The 20,193-nt window shown below is 33.5% G+C and overlaps 1 pseudogene; it reads right to left on the minus strand.

The window, feature by feature from the left end:
* Positions 1-14,544: 14,544 nt before the first annotated feature.
* Positions 14,545-15,940, minus strand: LOC124242169 (TGF-beta-activated kinase 1 and MAP3K7-binding protein 2-like; annotated as a pseudogene).
* Between the last annotated feature and the right edge of the window lie 4,253 nt (positions 15,941-20,193).

Genomic DNA, 20,193 nt, shown 5'->3' on the forward strand with positions numbered 1-20,193 from the left:
TGTCACCTAAATAACAGAATTTATAGCTGCAAGTTTCTTCTTAGGAGCATCCTTTATTTTAGTCTCTTTCAATATCAATTTTCTTTCATAAATATTTATTAAATTCACTTTTCTTCATTATGTAAAAATTTCCTGAAAACACACAATGTTAAATCACTTTCTAACTCAATAAATTTTCACTTATTGGATTTTATTTAAATCTACATATCAAATTACATATCTGAGTCCTTCTAACCAGCCAACACTTTCTGATTTCCTCTCTTTATGTGTGTTTTCACAGCATCCCTTATATATGGATACGTTTTCATGTAATTTCTGCTGGAAGAACTCTTTATAAAATATTTTAAGTAATATTTCTGTGACAATTACAGGCCAACAAAAGGATTCAGGAAAATTGGACCAATGAAATAGAAAATGTTCAAAATCATATGGTCAATATCACATACAACTTGGAAAATAAAGGTAGGAATTAATAATGTGACCAAGAATGTTGAAGAATCAAGTTTGTAGTTTTCAATTTCTGAAGCAATTTTCAAGGAAGGTACAGCTGATATATGTTCTATTTCTTATGCCTTGATTATTAAGCAGATAATTTTTAGTTTTTTCTTAGATGACTGTAATTCTCTAATGTTGCTCTAAAAAAAATTCTCTCAGTTTAATCCCTTTTTCCCCCAGAAAAGGTGATGGGTGTATAGATATGTGCTTTCTGTCATAAGAAAATTATTTCTTAGAAGAAATTTCTATACATAGTCAAGTTTAGAAGTGTAAAGATTTATTTTATTTTATTATAACGTGGATGCCAAGAGAAAGAAACAAGAGAATTACAAGAGAAAAATCAAGATAGAGAAAATAATTAATTAAAAAAATGTGTATCTTTATACATATTATGGAAAACACTGTGAAGAAACTGAACTCTACATAAAGAGAACTAGCACTATTTTTCTTCAGAATTTCAGAAATGCCAAAGGAGCTGAAATTTTGGTGGAAATCTAGGTTCTCATCTCATTAAAACAAAGGAGAGATTTGAAATATAGAGTCTTCATCTCATTTCCCTGTCTTATTCTGTTCATGTTATTCTCTCTGACTAAAATTATTTTTCTTATCTTTGACTAGCAGGTTTTTAATGTTACTTTTAGAACATAACAAATGTCACTTATTCTGTAGGAGTCATTATTCAACATAAAACCATAATCCAAAACTGTGACAGTTGAAATTATTAGGGAGAATTTCCTCTTCAAGATAATGGAATCATTGACAACTGATGCACACTCTTGGCAAGAAAAAAAATAGGTAAATCACTTAAAATACCAAAGAAAACTTTAAGTTGGAAACATTAGTCAAGTGTCAATCTAAACTGGGAAGATTTCCAGATTTTTGTCTGAGAGTACCCCTTAATACCTACAATGTTTGATGGCAGAAAATTGCAGGTTTATTAGCTTAAGAAGTCAGTGAAAAACATTTTTGTCTGAAAGAAAAAACCCAGAAATTTAGGGAGGGCTTTTGGGGAAAAAAGTCATAGAAAGGGTAAGCCCCCAAATATGTTAATGAAATCCACCAGACTCTTTTGCTAAGGATTTAACTGTACACGGTGCAGATTTGAGCTGAAGAAGGCCCAGTGAGAAAGGGGATCCTGGAAGCAAAAAGAACTAAGTGGAATTTCAGCCACTTGCCAATACAGTGGAGAAAGAGTTTGGGGTTAAATTACAGCCGAATTGCCTGACTCTGGAGTGAAAATCATTCTTCAGGGGAGCATAATAGAATGCAGAATTTTAAAAGCATATCATTCATAATATCCTGTATCAATCAAAGATCACTAAGCACATAAGGGAACAAGAAAATTGGACCCATATTTTAGAAAGCAATCGAAGGAAACCAATCCTTAGGTGAACCAGATATTGCAATTAATAGCCAAGGAATTTAAAGCAGCTTTTATAAATATATTCAAAGAATATATATACACATAGTGATTATACAGACAGAGAATATCAGCAGAGACAGAGAAACTATAAAATATAACAAAGAAAATTCTAAGATACAATGTACAACTGAAATGGAGTATTTTTGGAAGGATTGAACAGCAGATTAGAGATAACAGAAAAACTGTTGTGAACTTGAGAGGTCAATAGAAATTACGTAATTTGAAAAAGTCTCACTTCCCAAATTAGTGAAAAATAAGATATTTTTAAAAATCTGTGTGACATATCACGCTTACAACTTATCTATAATGAAACATATTTTGAACTCAATGGAAATAAAAATATAACATATGAACATTTGTAGAAAGGAGCTAAAGTAGTACTTAGAGAGAAATTTATAGCATTAAATGCTTTTGAGAGAAAATAACATTCTCATACCAGTTAACTAAGATTCCATTTAAGAAAATATAATAAAGAAAGAAAATTAAAGTAAAACAATCTAGAAAGGAAATAATTAAGATAGGAACAAAAATAAAAAATAAAACAGAAATGATAAGGAAAATCAGTAAACCAAAAGGTAGGTTTTTTTTTTTTTTTAAGATTAATAACACTGCCAGATAAACCAAGGTGGAAAAAAAACCCCAGAGAATCAGAAATGAAAAAGAAGACATAGCTACAGGCCTAAAAGATATTAAAAGGAAATGACATCTGTCAAAAGATAATTGACCATAAGTCTACTTTGGTTTTTTCTGCACTCTCTATTCTGTTTCATTATTCTATTACTTCTACCCTTATGCTAATATCACACTATCTTTTTTGAGTCAAGTTTTGAAGTTTATTGAGATATAATTCCGATACCATAAAATTCATCCTTTTAAAGCGTTCATGGGGCCGGCCCTGTGGCCAAGTGGTTAAGTTCCCGCTCTCCACTGTGGCGGCCCAGGGTTTCGCAAGTTCGGATCCTGGGCGTGGACATGGCATTGCTCATCAGGCCATGCTGAGGCAGCGCCCCACATGCCCCAACTAGAAGGATCTACAACTAGAATATACAACTATGTACTGGGGGAATTTGGGGAGAAAAAGCAAAAACTAAAAAAGAGATTGGCAACAGTTGTTAGCTCAGGTGCCAATCTTAAAATAAATAAATAAAATAGTGTACAATTTAGTGGATTTTAGTTTATTCACAAGATTGTACAACCATCATCAATGTCTAATTCCAGAACATTTTCATCACCCCAAAAAGACACCCCATGTGCATTAGAAGTCACTCCCCGTATCTTCCCTCCCTACAGTCCCTGGAAACTACGAATCTACTTTCCACCTCTGTGGATTAACCTATTCTGGACATTTTGTGTAAATGGAATCATAGAATAAGGGGTCTTTTGTGTCTGGCTTCTTTCACTTAGAGTGTTTTCATGGTTTATCTATGTTGTACCATATATCAGAACTTCATTTCTTTTAATAGTGGAATAATATTTCATTGTATAGATATGCTACATTTTGTTTATCCATTCATCAATTGATGGACACTTTGGTTGCCTCCGCTTTTTGACTATTATAAATAATGTTGCTATGTTCATTCATGTTAAGTTTTGGGGACATATGTTTTCAATTTGGGAGGTATATACCTAAGAGTAGAATTGCTGAATCATATGATAACTCTATGTTTAACCTTTGAAGGAATTGCTAGAATGTTTTCCAAAGTGGCAGCATCATTTTGCAGTCTACCAGCAGTGTACAGGGCAATACTTGTCACTGTCTTTCTTTTTGATTATAGCCACACTGTCTTGATGTAATCTGTAATCATGTCTCCTCTTTCATTTCTGATGTTAGAAACTTGTGTTTTCTATCTTTCTTGGTTAGCATAGCTAGAATTGTATCAATTTTACTGATATTTTTAAAGAGCTAGATTTTGGTTTCATTGATTTTTCCCTTTTGCTTTCTGTTTTCAGTTTTGGTTTTTTGTACTATAATTTTTATCACATATTTTCTTCTGTTTGCTTTAGGCTTAAATTGTTCTTCTTACTCTAGTTTCTTAAGATGGAAGTTTGGATTTTTGATGTTTTTATTTTTATATTATATGTAGATAATGCTAGAAATTTCCCTTGTAAGCACGGCTTTTGCTTCTCCTCACACATTTTGATGAGTTGTATTTTCATTCAGTTTACTTTCTCTTCAGAATTACTCTTTGATGCATTTGTTTTCATAAGGGCATTGTTTAATCTCCAATTATTTAGGAATTTTCAACTATCTTTTATTATTGATTTCTATATTAATTCCATTGTGGTCTATGAAAATACTTTCTACAATTTTTATTCTTTTAAATTTGTTAAGGTGTGTTTTATGGCTCTAAATGTGGCTTTATCTTGGTGGATGTTCCACGCAAGCTTGAGAAGAACAGAATAACAACAGTATTCTTTCGTTGTTGGATGAATTATTTCATAAATGTCAATCAAGTCAAGTCAATTGATAGTGCTTCCAGGTCAATTACATCCTTATTAGTTTTCTTCTTGTTGGACCTGTCAATTACTGATAGAGATATGTTGAAGTTTCCAACTATAATAATTAACTTGTCTGTTTCTCCATGCAGTATTATCAGTTTTCTCTCATGTATTTTATACTGTATCATTAGGTACATACACACTAACAGTTTTTATGTCTTCTTTGAATGCTTAACACCTTTATGATTTTGGGTTGTCCCTCATCATCTGTGATAAAGTTTCCTGTTTTGATGGTATATGTAATTGTAGGGTTATGTCTATATAGTGAAATTGAATTTGGTAGTTGTAAATTTATTAAAAATTTGCCAAAATTTTTATCAAATTTTTGTTAATTAAAAATAGAAGCAAATGGATCATGTTTGCAGACTCTTCACATTTAAGCCATGCTCTCCATTTTAATACTTCTTAACTGAATTTACTAAGTTGATTATAATTCAATATAAGCAGTTTTTAATTTCGTTTGCAGATGGTTGAATCTAGTATTGAGGATAGCTGCTTGTGTAAGTAGAAGAGATAGACATTCAACTATATTAACCATTTAGATTTTTCCAAATGGTTTAATTTAAAAAATTGGATTCTAATTGATTGTGTTTTATACACCTTTCACAAACACGTCTCTTTTTCTTCATTCACTTTAAAAATTATAACTGTCAGAAATGTAAAAATAAAAAGAGATGCTTATCTGAGTTATATCTTAAATACTATTTTGTGTTTTTCTATCTGTGGTACAGAATGAATAGAAGTTCTAGGAAAAAGCATAAATTCCACAGCATTTATTTATTCACTGAACTCACATTTATGGGGTTAAGAGATGTGACCAGTAACTACATTAGTCCTGAGGCTACACACATAAGTTCCTCCTAATCAATGGGGGAGCAAGACATGAACGTTACAGTGTACAGTAATAAGACAATATAAAGGTGAGCCTAGGCTTCATTAAGAGTATGTAAAATGGGCCTCACACAAATGCAGGCCGTGGAAATTGGTTTTCTGAAAATAGTTTTCTGGGGTACTTAAGATTTAACCAAATTAAAGAGGGTAAGGCATATTTTGAACAAGACATAGCATGTTCAAGCTACATTATTTTCTGTCTATGTTTTTCATATACTTTATCAAGTAACAACAACAGAAAGATAAAATATTTGTTGACTTTCAGAGGCTGTAAAGAATTGAGAAAGGAAGTGGTCTAACTCTTACACCACATGAAGCACTTAAAAGTAGAATATGACCAATAAAAGTGAATGTATGCCAAAACTGGATATATGTATAACAGAAGAGTAAATAGAAAAATGACTGTGGGTGTGAGTGGCTGAGCATGTGCAGCAGATGTCTCTGCTCATACCTGTAGATGTCCAGCAAGCACTCGCACTGTCAAGGCTGTGGTGGGCTCTCTGAGGCTTCCAGAGGATGTGTAGCTCAGCTTGTGACATCAACGTGGTCAGAAGTGTTGTTTACTGACTATTTGTCTGAAATAATGGCCTGAAATATGTGTAAACTGCTTAATGGAAAAGTTTGAAATCAAGCTATTTCTGTAAATATGTTTCTTGATAACAGAAAAACTACAAAGAAGATAAAATATGGAACTTTTCAGAGAAGCAAAATGAATGAGACACTAGCAGAGAAAATGAGATTGATTTAAAGATATTCACAAATATGTTAGAAATAAGGAAGAGAGAAGCCTAAGCTTTCATAATTGTCAGTATACAAAATTTGACCTTGCATACGTATGTGGAGGGGAATCTGAAAGCTTAGGATTAGTTGATATTGCCTGTATCATAATTCAATCACCTTTTATTATAGATGATATTAATATCCATGGATTAATGGATTACCATTGATTAGATTTACAAAGACAATAAAAGAAATATGAAATTTACTATTATAAAATGGATTTGCCAGAAGGAAATTTAAATCTATGATAGTGAGTCAGTGACTAAAAATGACTTTACAAATTTATTGCCAACGTTAAATATCTTATTCTGCTAAGGAAAGATGTTTTCTTAAAAAACATTTAACTGTTTAATTAAATCAACTCTATTTGTACAAACATCGTGGATTTTGTATGTTTTCATACTGGTTTTGGAAATAATATTAAAATCTGAAAAAATAATATTAAAAAGACTAATTTTTCCTTTATGATTTTATTTTTCTGGTTAAAAGTGATTTATTTTTAAAGCAATTTGTCTTGTGAATTAACTATTTAATTATAGAACCAAGGAATTATGCTTTACAAATTTGAAATTTCCTATACACAGAGATAAGGTTTATGGTGATTAATAAAAATAATCTATATACTCTGCTAAATCTTTGTATTTAATACTGTGTTTAATATTTAGCTCTTTGATTTTACTTTCCTTTTTTGGAAAATAGATTTGTCAAAATTCCTTTAGCCTAACAGAAGTAAGGGTATTTGTTGTACTGGATACAAAATCAACTATCAGTTCACTAAGAAAGAAATGGGAAATACAACACCAAACTCCTGAAAGCTTTGGCTGGCAGGATTTTCTTAAACATGTAGTTTAAAAGCTAGCTACATTGTAGAAAATCCTCTGACCTCAAATTGTAAAAATTAGCATTTCAATTCTGAGGTTTGCATAAACTTGGGAAGTTTAGGGACAGCCTTTAGAATTTTAAAAGACTGATAATAAAAGATGCAAAATACTATAAAAGAATGGAGCGTGCTTTTAAAAGTTCAGAGTGAAATTGCAGAGTGTCATATTCTTTCATAAATGAAGGGTTAATTTTTGCATACCTTTGAGTTATTGTGTTAGAATCTAGTAAAGTGGGAAATTTAGTTCATGAAAAAGAGTTCAATTTAAGCTCTATTGATATTTCAATTGTATATAGTCTTATTATTGACAAATTTAGTTACTTGCTGATGCTTATTTGAAAAAGAAAATCTTAATTATTGAAATATATTTTATTATAGGACTTAGAATATATAGACAACTAAATATTATATTAATCTAAATACTCAGATAAAAGAGCTTCTGTGGAATTTTCTGTTTCCTATTTTTACTCATGAAATATTTAGAGATTTTAGTATGATTTAAATTGGGTTATACATGAAAATAATGTGAATACTAATATATTTAATTAATTTATACTGATGTATTTAGCAAAGATTCTAACTTAGAACCTTTATTCCTGTTCCAAGACAGATATAGGAAACAAGAATCCTTACAGGTTTGTCTTTGTTTGAAAGCAGATCTTGTAAACAGGATAGATCACATGCTGGCATCAAGGTTTTCAGATCTTTATCTAGAGACTTCAAGAACAAGATGAATGTTTTTGTCAGAGACCCAACCTGCTTGCTTTTTTATATATGGCAGAGTGGGTCCACTCTAGTCATTTGAAAGCTGTCCTTTACTGTTTTGAAACTCCAGGTTTGGATAGGATAAATTCCTAACCTCTGAGGGTAGTCACCTCATGCTAAACACATCCAACGTTAAATGACCTCTATCTCTAGTACCAACTCAGTTCCCCGCAAAATGCCAATGTTATCCTTGATCTTCCCTCTCCTCTTTCCTTTTCAGCCTCATGGAGTTCAGTAATTCATCAAGCCCTGGTAGCGATGCGGGGTCGGTGAGCTGAGGAGTGGAAAGAAAGATTTCTTAGACTCTTAAGATCTGGCAGTAGTGCTCTTTTATTTAGAGAATAGAATAGCATGGGGACAGGACCCATGGGCAGGCAGAGCCGCTGCTGCTGCCCCGAGTTGAGGGTTAGGGCTAATTTTATAAGACATGGGTATGTGAGTCATTTCTTTACAAGACAAAGGAAAGAACATGATAAAAAGTTAAAATGGTATCAGTGCAGGTGGGGTCTGGTCGTTGGGTGATCCCATGACTTTTAGACAAGAATCAAATCGGATTAAGTTAAGGTCAGAAGCCACCACCCTAAATCAGTTACATGAGATTGCCAGACAGCAACCAACTTAAGTTCTTGCCTTCCCCATTAAGAGTTTCTAGGGACAAGGTCATCTCTCTTCTCCTTCATGGTACAGAGAGGGAGGCACCTTTTACAGATAGATTTACCTTACAAATGTAAATGTGTCCCAACAAGGGCAAGTTCCATTCCCCAGAGCCTCCTTCCCTGTCCCCGTTTATCGAAAGCAATCAGCCCAAAACAATCCCGATGCCAAAGAGACATATCCTGGGGTGGCTAATTTCAGGTACCTACAAGGTCATACCCCCTTCCTTCACAAATGCAAATGTCTCTCAAAAGGGCAAGCAAAATTCCAGTCCTTGGAGCCTGCTTCTCATCTGCAGTTTTAAAAATAACCAGCCTAAAATCCTCATCAGTAGTATCACTCTCAAATTTGCCAAATCTATTATTATTATTATTAATCAATTTCATTATTATTTTATATTCCTATCATGATATTCCTCATTAAAACCTTATCATGTTTCTCTTGAACTGCTGTTGGTGCGTTATAACTGCCTCTTTACGATCTTCCTTGTTCTTCTTAAATGTCAATTCCATTTCCCCACAGCAGCCAATTATATATTTAAAACTCAAATCAGTCAACATCTGATTATTTATGCAATCCAATAAGCTTCTGTTACCTATGGAATAAAGTAAAGCTGCTTAAAGAGACACGAGATTGTTCTTCACTCCTGCCATCTTTCCAGTTTCATTTCCTCTCACTGCCTTCCTAATGCTGCCACAAGGACTGCTGTTGTGTCTATGATTTTATGTCATTTTCTTCATTTTGTCTGTGTTTCCTATAACTTGCATCATTAACTCTTACTCCTGGTAGTTATGTAGGACTCAAATGAGATACTATCTCTTAAAATAAAACTGTTATTAACCTCCATTCTACTTCTACCCATGCCAGGATTTGATTTTGTGGTTCTCTTTCAAGCTGCATCTTCCTATCACTGCCCCTTACACAATTACTTATAATTATTTCTATATCTTTTTCAAATGGAATAGACTAAACCACAGGACTTCAGTGACTGTCTCTTTTCAGTGCCTAGCAGAGACCTGGCTATGTTATGGATTCTTAATAATTAGTAGTTTCATGAATGAATTAATGAGTGTCAAACAACATATATTTAATTAAGTTTGGGCATTTTTACCTCTTGTACCACACAGCTTGAAAACGTCATCATGAATTTTCTATGGGTCTGGAGGAAAAGTTTTGTATAAATTATAAGTTGTATACTGTACATATACCAGACTATGGGCACCATCTTAAAGGTTCAGGAAGTCTCTCTTAGAACCTAGGTAAAAGTAGAAACCAATGTTGCTATTGCACCTCAAACATGTTAGGACAGGATGGAAATTTAAATAAAGATGTTTTCTAATGGTGTCCAACGTGCACATCACAAAGTGACTCCCTCTGAGTTTTAGACTTTGATTTAGGATAAAGCTGTTTATTATGCATACAATTTTATATGCATACTTCAAAAAAACTGGAGAAGTAGGGAATCACTGAATAATTTGAAAAGTGGCATGATCGAACTTATAATTAGGAATATTAACACAACAACTGAAATACAAGAGATGGGAATCTCCAGGAAATAATATGTCAGGCAAGACAAATAATATGAGGATCAAGAAGAGATAAATGGAAAATGTTTGATAGATAAGGTCCCCTAGAAACTTAGCACCTGATTGGACTGAATCTAAACCACTACCTGTCTTGCCTCCTCTTCTCCAGTTCAGTGCTCTGCTCACACATTCTTTTCTGACATTCAAGTAAACTTGGTCTTATAAAGTCATCAAAACTCTTCTACTGTCTGAATCCAGATGAAATTTGAATATTTGTTTATCTCCTTAAAATACTTGCCATGACTGAATTCTCCTTCTTAAGTTTTACTGATGCCTTTCCATCCTGGGTTTCCTCTTAAGATCTCTGGCCATTTCTTCTTCTCCGTGTTGTGCCCCCAATTCTTCATTTAGGACTGTGAGTGTTGGTGCATCTCTGAGTTGTAGTCTTTATCCTTTTTGTGCTGTAGAGACTCTCCTGTGACTCTCTCTAGGGTTTCACACAGTACTTATGCACCACTATTCCAATATCTATATCTCGAACTCCATGTTCCACTATTTACTGATTGTATCTGATTTGATGCCCCAGTTATACCTTAAATTAATTCTATTTAAATTTTACAAAATGCTGACACGGCTGCACATTCACAGACAGTATCCATACATACCAGAATCATGAAGAGTTAAAGTCCCAATCCTCCCTCTCTCTAATCAATATAGTACAAATTGTTTTTAGGTGGTACACACATTAAAAAGGTTTTTCCTTAGACAAAAGTCTAGGAGATAATTAAACAATGTGGATAAGATCCAAGTTCTCATCTTATCTCATGATTAAGCTAGAACCAATGAGAAAAACTAAAGCTGTAAGGTATATATCAGATTTTTACAGTGTGATCATAGGTCCTAGTTAGAGATTCATGCAACGGATACAGAATGTATTGTACAGAGCATGTTTCACTCTATTTCTGAATTATCCTTACATTTATTCACTTGTTTCTTTAGCTATGTCTAAAATAAAAACTACTCAAAAATACATCTAGGGGTCAGCTCATTGGTGCAACAGTTAAGTTTTCATGATCTGTTTTGGCAGCCCCGGGTCTGCCAGGTGTGGACCTATGCACTGCTTGTCAAGCCATGCTGTGGCAGGCCTCTCGCATATAAAGTAGAGGAAGATCAGCAGAGATGTTAGCTCAGGGCCCGTCTTCCTCAGCAAAAAAGAGGAGGATTGGCAGCAGATGTTAGCTCAGGGTTAATCTTCCTCAAAAAAAAAGAAAACACACATCTAAAAATCATTCGTCAATATAGCTCTTAAAATTATTTCTGATAATAATTAAAACCTAACACTTTACCTCATTAATATGTTAATACATTTGTTAAATATTTACTGAGTTTCATTCTGTTTCAGGCGCTATTCTATGTGCTAGAGATACAGATTTGAGTGAGGCACAAAGTTCTCACAGGGCATGTAATTTACTCCTTTTAGAAGAAATATATAACTTAAAATTATTTCCCAAGATAAGTAGATGGATAGTTATGCGAATAGGTAGAAAGATAAAAGGATAGAATGATGAATACATAAAAACACATGCTTTTTTAAAAAAATAGAAGCTCATCTCTTGTAATCAGAGTGATAAAAAAGGTTGTGGCTTTGCATGGTATAACTGAAGTCATCTGGAGTAACTTGAGGAATAACACACCAGCAAATACTGTAAATATGACAATTCTTCCCAAATCAATTTATACATAAAGTAAATTGCAGAAAAAGTCCTAATAGAAATTCTATAGAACTTCGTATTAGATCTTAGATAGAAGAAGTTCATATAGAAGAAGAAATAGCTGAGATTATTTAAGAAATTTTTATAAAACTCAATAATGATGTTAGCTTGCATAAACACTAAGTACATTACAAAACTAAATAATTAAAGTTGTTTTTAATTTATGTAAGGAAAATTAATCAACAGTAAATCAATAACCACTATTTATTCTTTGCTTATTCTGCATGAGCAAGGAATAGATAAGACTAAAATAGACCCGACCATAAGTATAAATAACATAAAATCAATGGGAAATTGTGTATTAGTGGTAAATCATCCTGGCAAAGAAAATTAATAATTTTGAAATGTCTATTTATCTGTCTACCTATCTATTTATCCCTAAATTTTAAAACATACTCAAAAAAATGAATTATAGATGAGTTTTATGAAAACCCAGAAGTTAATGTTTTTCATCTCTATATGGTGAGGTGTTTCTGACATAAACGGAAAGATTGATAGATTAAAAAGAACCAGTAGAAAATACATACCCTTATAATATGAAAGATACTAAAATTAAGATGTAATTTAATATTTCTTAAAAAGATGACTTTTTTCTCAGTTTTTAATTTTTTTAAAAGACAAAGCAAAGTTGCAGAACATATGGTCCATTTTTGTTGTTTTCACCATCTTTACAGTGATGTAATTTACATATAATAAAATGAATTCATTTTAAAAAATTACATTTATTTTATTTTATTTTATTTTTTGTGAGGAAGATTGGCCCTGAGCTAATGTCTGTTGCCAAGCTTCCTCTTTCTACTTGAGGAAGATTGTCGCTGAGCTAACATCTGTGCCAATCTTCCTCTATTTCATGTGGAATGCCACCACAGTGTGGATTGACGAGCAGTGCTAGGTCTGCACCTGGGATAGGAACAAATGAACCCCGGGCCACTCCAGTGGAACATGCGAGCTTAGCCACTAGACTACCAGGCCAGCCACCAAAATGACATTTCTTGAGAGGCTTTCTTATACATTCATTATGGAATGGTGAGTTGATATAAAATGCTTGAAAAGTAATTTAGCAAAATGTATCATCTTAAAAATATGCATAACTTGTAAATAGATCATTATAGTCTACATATAATCATGGGATGGGAAGTGAGATTGAGGATGAGAGAGGTTGTAATCTGAATCTATGTTTGAAATGAAATATTTTCTTAATTAGACAGGTATCTCTTCCTTTACAGTCAATGAATCCATTTTTTAAAGCAGCCAAATAAGTTCCTATGAATAAAACAAGTCAATCTTCACACAGAACTGCAAGTGAAACTGAAAAATAAGGCCTAATTTTTTTTAAAAAAAGCATTAAGTGCCAGAGATTTGGGTTGATCATCAAATTAACTAAAATTGTAATATTTCTTCCCAAAGCCTGGAAGTCATGACTTTGAAATTCATACAGGGAGCATCCATCAGAAAAGAGGCATTATACAAAATGATTATTTTTTAAATATCCACTTTCAAACATTTACTGAAGGTAACAGTATATACTGTATCCTGTCTTTTGCAAAATTTTAGCACTTCATTTAGCTTCATTTTAAGCACTGTTTCATAATTCTCTAATTCTATCTTTTAAAATACATACTGTTATTTGTTTTCCTTTGTTTCATTCAGTTAGGTACATTCATGATCGCCTTATTTGTTTTCCTTATAAACTACATCATCAAAATACAAGATGCTTGAGTTTGCTTCAATGTCCGAGTTTGCTGTTTTTCTTCTTTACAGATTTTCTTCTGTTAGTCTAGATGTGAATAGACTTAATTTATAAATACATATGATACTGCCACCAAGCCAAGATTAGAAAACAATGGCTGTAGGTACTGCTGCTGCTGCTGGTTTTTGAAACTTTATTTTCTCAATAATCTCTTGCAAACTTTTCCAGACATCATTAGATGAAGCCAGCTTAACCCTGTTGCTTTGAAAATGTCTTTTTTAAGATTCCCTATGGAAGACAAAACACTGTGGTTGTGTTATCCACTTCTATAATTATTATATAATCTGTCCTATGGACATGATTATTATCATATTTTCTGCAATCCACTGTGCAGCATCTACATGTCTTCCCAGAGCATCAGCACTTATGAGGGCAAAGTGCAGAATAAGTAAAGTCATTTTTCACGTAGTTTCATTTCATTAATGCTGTTTGATTTTAAGAAACTTTCTTTCAGTCAAAGGTAAAAAAGGGACATGATCATGCTTAATCACTGAAAGAAAAAAAGGAAATCAGTTAACAATGACTATTACACTGTATGTATAGAAGTATAAGAAAATTATCCGGAAGACAAGGAATCACAGCAGAATCAAGACAGAAAAGCTTTGGGGCATTTCATTGAATACCTTTATAGATAGTGCATGCTGCTTTCCTTTACATCTTTAGATCCTAGATGCTAGCCTCTAAGAGTGGAGATGTTTGCAGGCAGAAAAAGAAAAGACCAAGAGTACCACAGATTTTTCTATTTCTTCCCTATGCATTGGCACTAAGCAGTTTAAATAGTTAAATCTTTTTCTTTTTCTTTAGGTATAAAGTATTTCACTAAGAGTTTAAAAATAAAAAAGCTATCATTCTATTCCTTCCTCTTGTCAAAATTCAGTAGTAAGATGAGGGGAAAAAGTTATTGGGAACACCCAAGCATTGAATATCAAATGTTGAGAATTATCCTTAATAAGGATACTGCAGGCAGAATATAACCAGGTCTTTCATCATATAAGTTTTCATACCATGAATTTCAACTACCTATAAATTATACTGAGATATTAGCTCTGTGGGCTGACATTTAACGTTAGCACATCACTATCTTGTCACACTTTCAATTTGAAAACATCCTATATATCAGTGAAACCTTTCTCTTGATGACACAATATTTCCTTGAACTTTAGCTGTGGTTTTAGAAAAGATATAGGGCCTTTGGCTAAGAAACAATTTGGAATCTCACACTTTTTACAATGGGTTAAGGCTGGATGGTTCAGATATAAGCTGCGCAATTATAGTGAGCTCTCTGATAATCTTCTATGTCTTGAGATTTTGGTGTTTTGTTGCTGAACTTTTGATCTTTGAGTTTTGGTGGCATTGAATCTATATTGTTATAAAAGTTATTGATAGTGCTGAGATTAAAATGTGGTCCTCAGGTTTGAAAAAGATCAATCAATCTCCGTAAGCAGTCCATCTTGATCTGGTGTTGTCTGTTATAACTTCTCAACTGCTGCATTTCCCTAAGTGAGGGTATTTGGGATATGAAATTTGATCTTTTTAAGTGCCTCTGAGTCATATTATTCTTCATTTCATTGACCTCAGATTTTACTTTATTCAGCTTTCTCTCTTGAATCTCAAGTTCTCCTTGAAGCTGTTCCGTTCTGCTCTCCTGGTGTTCCAATAAAGCTTGTGGTAGGCATCTGCATCAGATGTCATTCTCAACTTTTGTGCTTGACGTATTCTATCCACACGTGCTAAAGCGAGGCCCATAAGATGCTGAATACTGTTGCTATATAATTACCAGGATGGTTTACTAGACTTGTAAGTTCAAAAGTAGGGATACCATCCCTGGGGAGACTACAGGAGGTTTATTTGAAGAAACTGTAATTTTGAAAGTCTATTTTGTATTAGGTTGAATGATGAGCACTGGAGGAGAAGTTGCAGAGATACTGCCTACGGCTCTGCTTGTGGAAGGGTGGTGATGAATAAAGGTAGGAACTATGCTCACTTGCCAAGATATATTCTTGAAGGCAGCAGACACTCCAGAGTTTGTGGATATAAAGGATGTGGGCTGATTCCACATGATCTATTCATTTCCTGTGGTAGCATTACCTGAAATATAGATCTTAGATTGATTATCGGATAACTCCATATCAGCATTTAGGGGGCTGGCAGTTGTGTAAACAGTGGGCTAATTTCTATTTAAAGTCTAGCTATTGACCAAAAAGGAACTTCTGGAGACTTGCAGTCTACAGCAATGCAATTTTGAAGAATTGTTTCTTTGTGGTAATTCAGGGTTTATTTCAATGTATTTTTAAGGTTCTGTTGAAATATTCTGAATGTTATATTGCTTATTGCTAGAAGATTGTGAGCTACTGAATGAATTGTTGGTGATTATGGAGTAGTAACTGAACTGATGGGCATGCAGATGTGACATGTTGGGTGGCCTTGCTGATTTGGCTCTTGGGTTGAGGGATGTGACAGATGGTTAGGTTTAGAATAGCCAAGGACCAGTTTGTAAAGGTTCATAGAATTGTCTCAGGTTCAACTTCCATTGATTCTTTTCCCTTCTCTTCCATATCGTGAACATTGTGTGACCGCAAATACAAGTTGAGAGAAATCATGTTATTGCATTGACCGGAAATTCCAGAATCATTTGGTAGATAGTAGTCCATCCACAATAAAGATACATTGTAATCTCCTGGGAGAGAGCTGCACAGCAGATATCCCAGTTGTTATGTTTTTGGAACACACACCTGGATACAACAACTTCAGGTCCTTTGGGTTAACAGAATTGTCATTTGATTACATTGAGAAACCCAGTCAGAATGCTGGTCAACCTGAAGTTGTAATGTAAGACTTAGCATAGATAGAATTTCCCTGTACACTGTTAAGTCACAGGTCATGTAAAAATCTGAAAATCAGAGCCAGCCCGCTGGTGGTGCAGCAGTTAAGTTCCCACATTCCGCTTTGGCAGCCCGGATTTGCTGGTTACGATCCCAGGTGTGGAAATGCCCACGCTTATCAAGCCATGCTGTAGCAGGCGTCCCACATGAAATAGAGGAAGATGGGCATGGATGTTAGCTCAGGGCCAGTCTTCCTCAGAAAAAAAGAGGAGGATTGGCAGCAAATGTTAGCTCAAGGCTAATCTTCCTCAAAGAAAAAAAAAAAACCTGAAAATCAATTTGATGCTTTCTTTTAGGATATTTGCATGTATCTTGATTAAGGCTTTTTGTATGGGAGGCAATTCTAGGCCTTTAGTGGAAATAGTACTCATCTCTTCAATCCAAGCATTTTTCTTTCCTATCCCTGCTGCCTACAGCAACACAACTCCTTCAGATTTCACCCACAGAGGGGACACCTCAGCACTGGGTTCCACCCTGCTTAGTCCCTATTGACCAGCTGAGGAAGAGAAGTGGAAGAGGGGAGGGCAGTTGCTGCTACAGATCATAATGTGGCTGGATGAGATCATCACTCCCAAGCTGCTAATCGTAGACTCCAGTTCCTATGGTCCCTTTTCCGTCTGCAAGCAATCCTCCTCCCTTGCTCGTCCCCACTCCCCCATCCTGACCTCTCTCCCAGTCCCAGCTCTTGCTCTCTTTTGCCATGGATAGTCCCCATTATTTTTTAAAGTAGTATTTCTTATCTTTTTTGGCTCCATTTCTGAGACAACTGGAAATAAAAAATAGCAAACTTGTTGTTTAAAAGCTGAAGTGGTGTTTTCTATGGTGGGAAAGACTCCTGATTAACCATTCTAGGAAGAAAGTGATTATATTACTATTAGACTCCATCATATGTTTTATATATATGTCTCATAATATAACATATATAGTATAAGTTACATATTATAACATATTTAGGATATCTATTTTTCATATTTTAAGAAATAAAGGGTTTTCTTTTTTGCCCCGAAAGCATGATCATATCTCTCTCACTAACACAGAATGAGCTATATTGTTAAACAAAGGGCTTTTCGTTAAAAATATAAATAGTGGAATTCTTTCAATCTCATGAAATATACATTGCCCTTATTGTTTGAAATGACTGCAATGTTCTCTGAAATGAAATATATATTTAAACATTTCCTTTTGAAAAGACAGTTAGTGATGCCTGAAAAATTTTTATGGACTTTTATCTCCCCAGAATTATTACCTTATTATTTACTCTAAGAAATTTATACGCAGAACAAATCTGTAAGTTTGTATGCTTCAACCTTTCTAAATAACCTCTAAAGAACACATTTGCCAATCTTAGGATGTCTCTTTTCTAGTATAGGAGCTCATTAACTTTTGCCAATATGATGGCCAATATCAGTGATATTTGGTTTATTTAAATTCCATTTCATTTATTATCAGTGAGAATTTAGCATCTTTTCACATTTTTAATTGATCTGTACATGTGGATGTATTAAATGTCTATTCAGACTTTTTGCTCATTTGTGAAAGTTAGCTATCTTTTTCTTATCAATCTGTACATGCTCTTAATATATGTGACTATACATCGCTGTGTTATATAAATTATAAATATTTTGTTTTCCTTTTGTCTAGGCAGATATGTTATTTTTAAAATTTGTCTTTATTTTCTATATTTCTTGGCCTTTCTCTAAGGTTAAAAATACATTTTCATGTTTCCATCCCTTATGTATATTACTTATGGTTAGTATTTTGTTCAACTATAGTAGGTATATTGGGATTTGAAATCTAATGAGGTTAAAAATTCTATGTAATTGTAAGCTGGTGCCAGGGATACTACTAAGAAAACATTGTATAGGCAAAAGGAAAGAGGAATGATGAATAGTGTATGACTCTTGGGTGACAGGAGTGGACAGATCCAAATATAGACAAAATTGGCCTTATTGAAGAGGAAGAAGAGGATGTCTTTTGAACAGAAGAGAATATAAAATGCATGTGTATATAGAAAGAAATCTGACAGATTTTCAGTCTGACAATCTGGTGGTTTTTTTTTATCTGTGATATAGATCATCTTCTGAGAATAACAAGGGATGTGGAAGAGTTAGAGATTTTTTAAGAATGGCAAATGTGTGATAAGATTAACTTTAGAGAATGCGAAATTGTGGTGACCTGAAAAAAGTAACAGGAATCCTAACAGCACTAAAACAATTTCATGTTACTGACAGTGAACTTATATTTCAATAAATCTGACTTATTCTAAAAGCACTTGGCTTCTCAGGCATTGACAGAAACAGATAATTAATTTCACATATAGGGTAGTAATTTTGTTGATCAAATGGGACCAAAATAAGTTCAAGGGAATTATTGTGTTAGCAGAAGTGAAACATATTATGGAATCAAGTTGGACATGGAGAAAAGTGAAGGAAGAAGAATACTGATATATTAGAACAAAGTAGAGTTAGAGACAGGACTGGTGATGCTAATGGGATAAAATATTTCATGTTGGAAAGAGATGAACAAGCAAGCTAGAAAGATAAGGGTGTTTGTGAAGGATGGGAGACTTCAATAAGACATTTTTGAGATGAAACATTTAAAGGTATGACAAAGACCAAAGTGTTCCTATGAGAGTGATTGGCTGAAGCAGAGTGAAGTTACTTGGAGATGAAGAGGCAAGGAGACTGAGTGACCAAGACGTAGAAGGATCATGCACATGGACATTGATGGATTGGAAGGCTGTGATTCATCATCACTGGTGAATAAAGAGGATGCCTGGGAAGATGTAGGCAACACTGAGAAGAAGGAAAATAAACTTTAATGAGATTCATAAATAAATGAAAGAGGCTTGAGGAGAATGATATCAGTACTATGTTCTGAGTCAACAGATAGAAACTAACAAGAGAGATGAATTTGGAAATTTATAATAAGATAATTTCTTTTATATCTATGGGCTAGTGACCTTTGAAGTCTTTCAAATTATATAGTAATTTATTATAAGATACCAGACTGTATTATACTATATTATATGCTATAATATGCAAAGTATAGTCACCACGCTATGAGGTGCAATATCAACTATCGCTGGGAATCATTTATTATAATTTAACCAAGAAAGTCAAAAATATAATTTCTGTTTTGAAAAATCTACCTACTTTTCCTTGTATCCTATGGTACTCTTGTTCCATGTAACCTAAAATACAATATGCAATTTGGTTTATTTTTCTTTTCCTGTAAGCCCTCAGACTAGTTATAGGGGTATTCTCATTAAGCAGTCTTTAAATTTAGTATCTTTCTCATACATGTTAAATTGAAGGGTCTATAATTTATGAAATAGCTTTCAAAGTGCCAAAGGTCACGGCATGCTAAAGCAAGATTTTCACTCCCTTGTAGGTATTTTGTGGGGGAGTCAAACTACAAACCAGCAGTTATGTGAGAACTTCCTTTGCAGTTTTGCACACACAATTTGATTAACAAAATACCATAAGTCATTATTAGATTGTTTTTAACCTAAACTCTTTCTTGGAGGTTTTTACATCAGATTATCTACTATATAATTTTATTAATTCTAGTCGGGAAAAATTTTACATTGTTTCATACCTATTTACCTACAAATTTATTTTCAAATTTATTCTTCAAGTCGGTGAGTATGATCGCTTCTGCTTATTTTCTTCTCTCAAAATGTTAAAAGTGTATGTCATTTTTTATATTAATTTCAACTATTAACTCAAAATGTATTTAATAATAGTTTGAGAAAAAGCTATTTCTGTAAAAATGTGGTACATGTTCATTTTATAAACAATAGTGTGAGGTATGATTCCAGCTACCTCTTCTATTTTGTTTTCTTTCTTTGCTCAAAATTTTCTTATTTTATTT

Source organism: Equus quagga, chromosome 1 (assembly GCF_021613505.1).
Source record: "Equus quagga isolate Etosha38 chromosome 1, UCLA_HA_Equagga_1.0, whole genome shotgun sequence".
Classification (NCBI taxonomy): domain Eukaryota; kingdom Metazoa; phylum Chordata; class Mammalia; order Perissodactyla; family Equidae; genus Equus; species Equus quagga.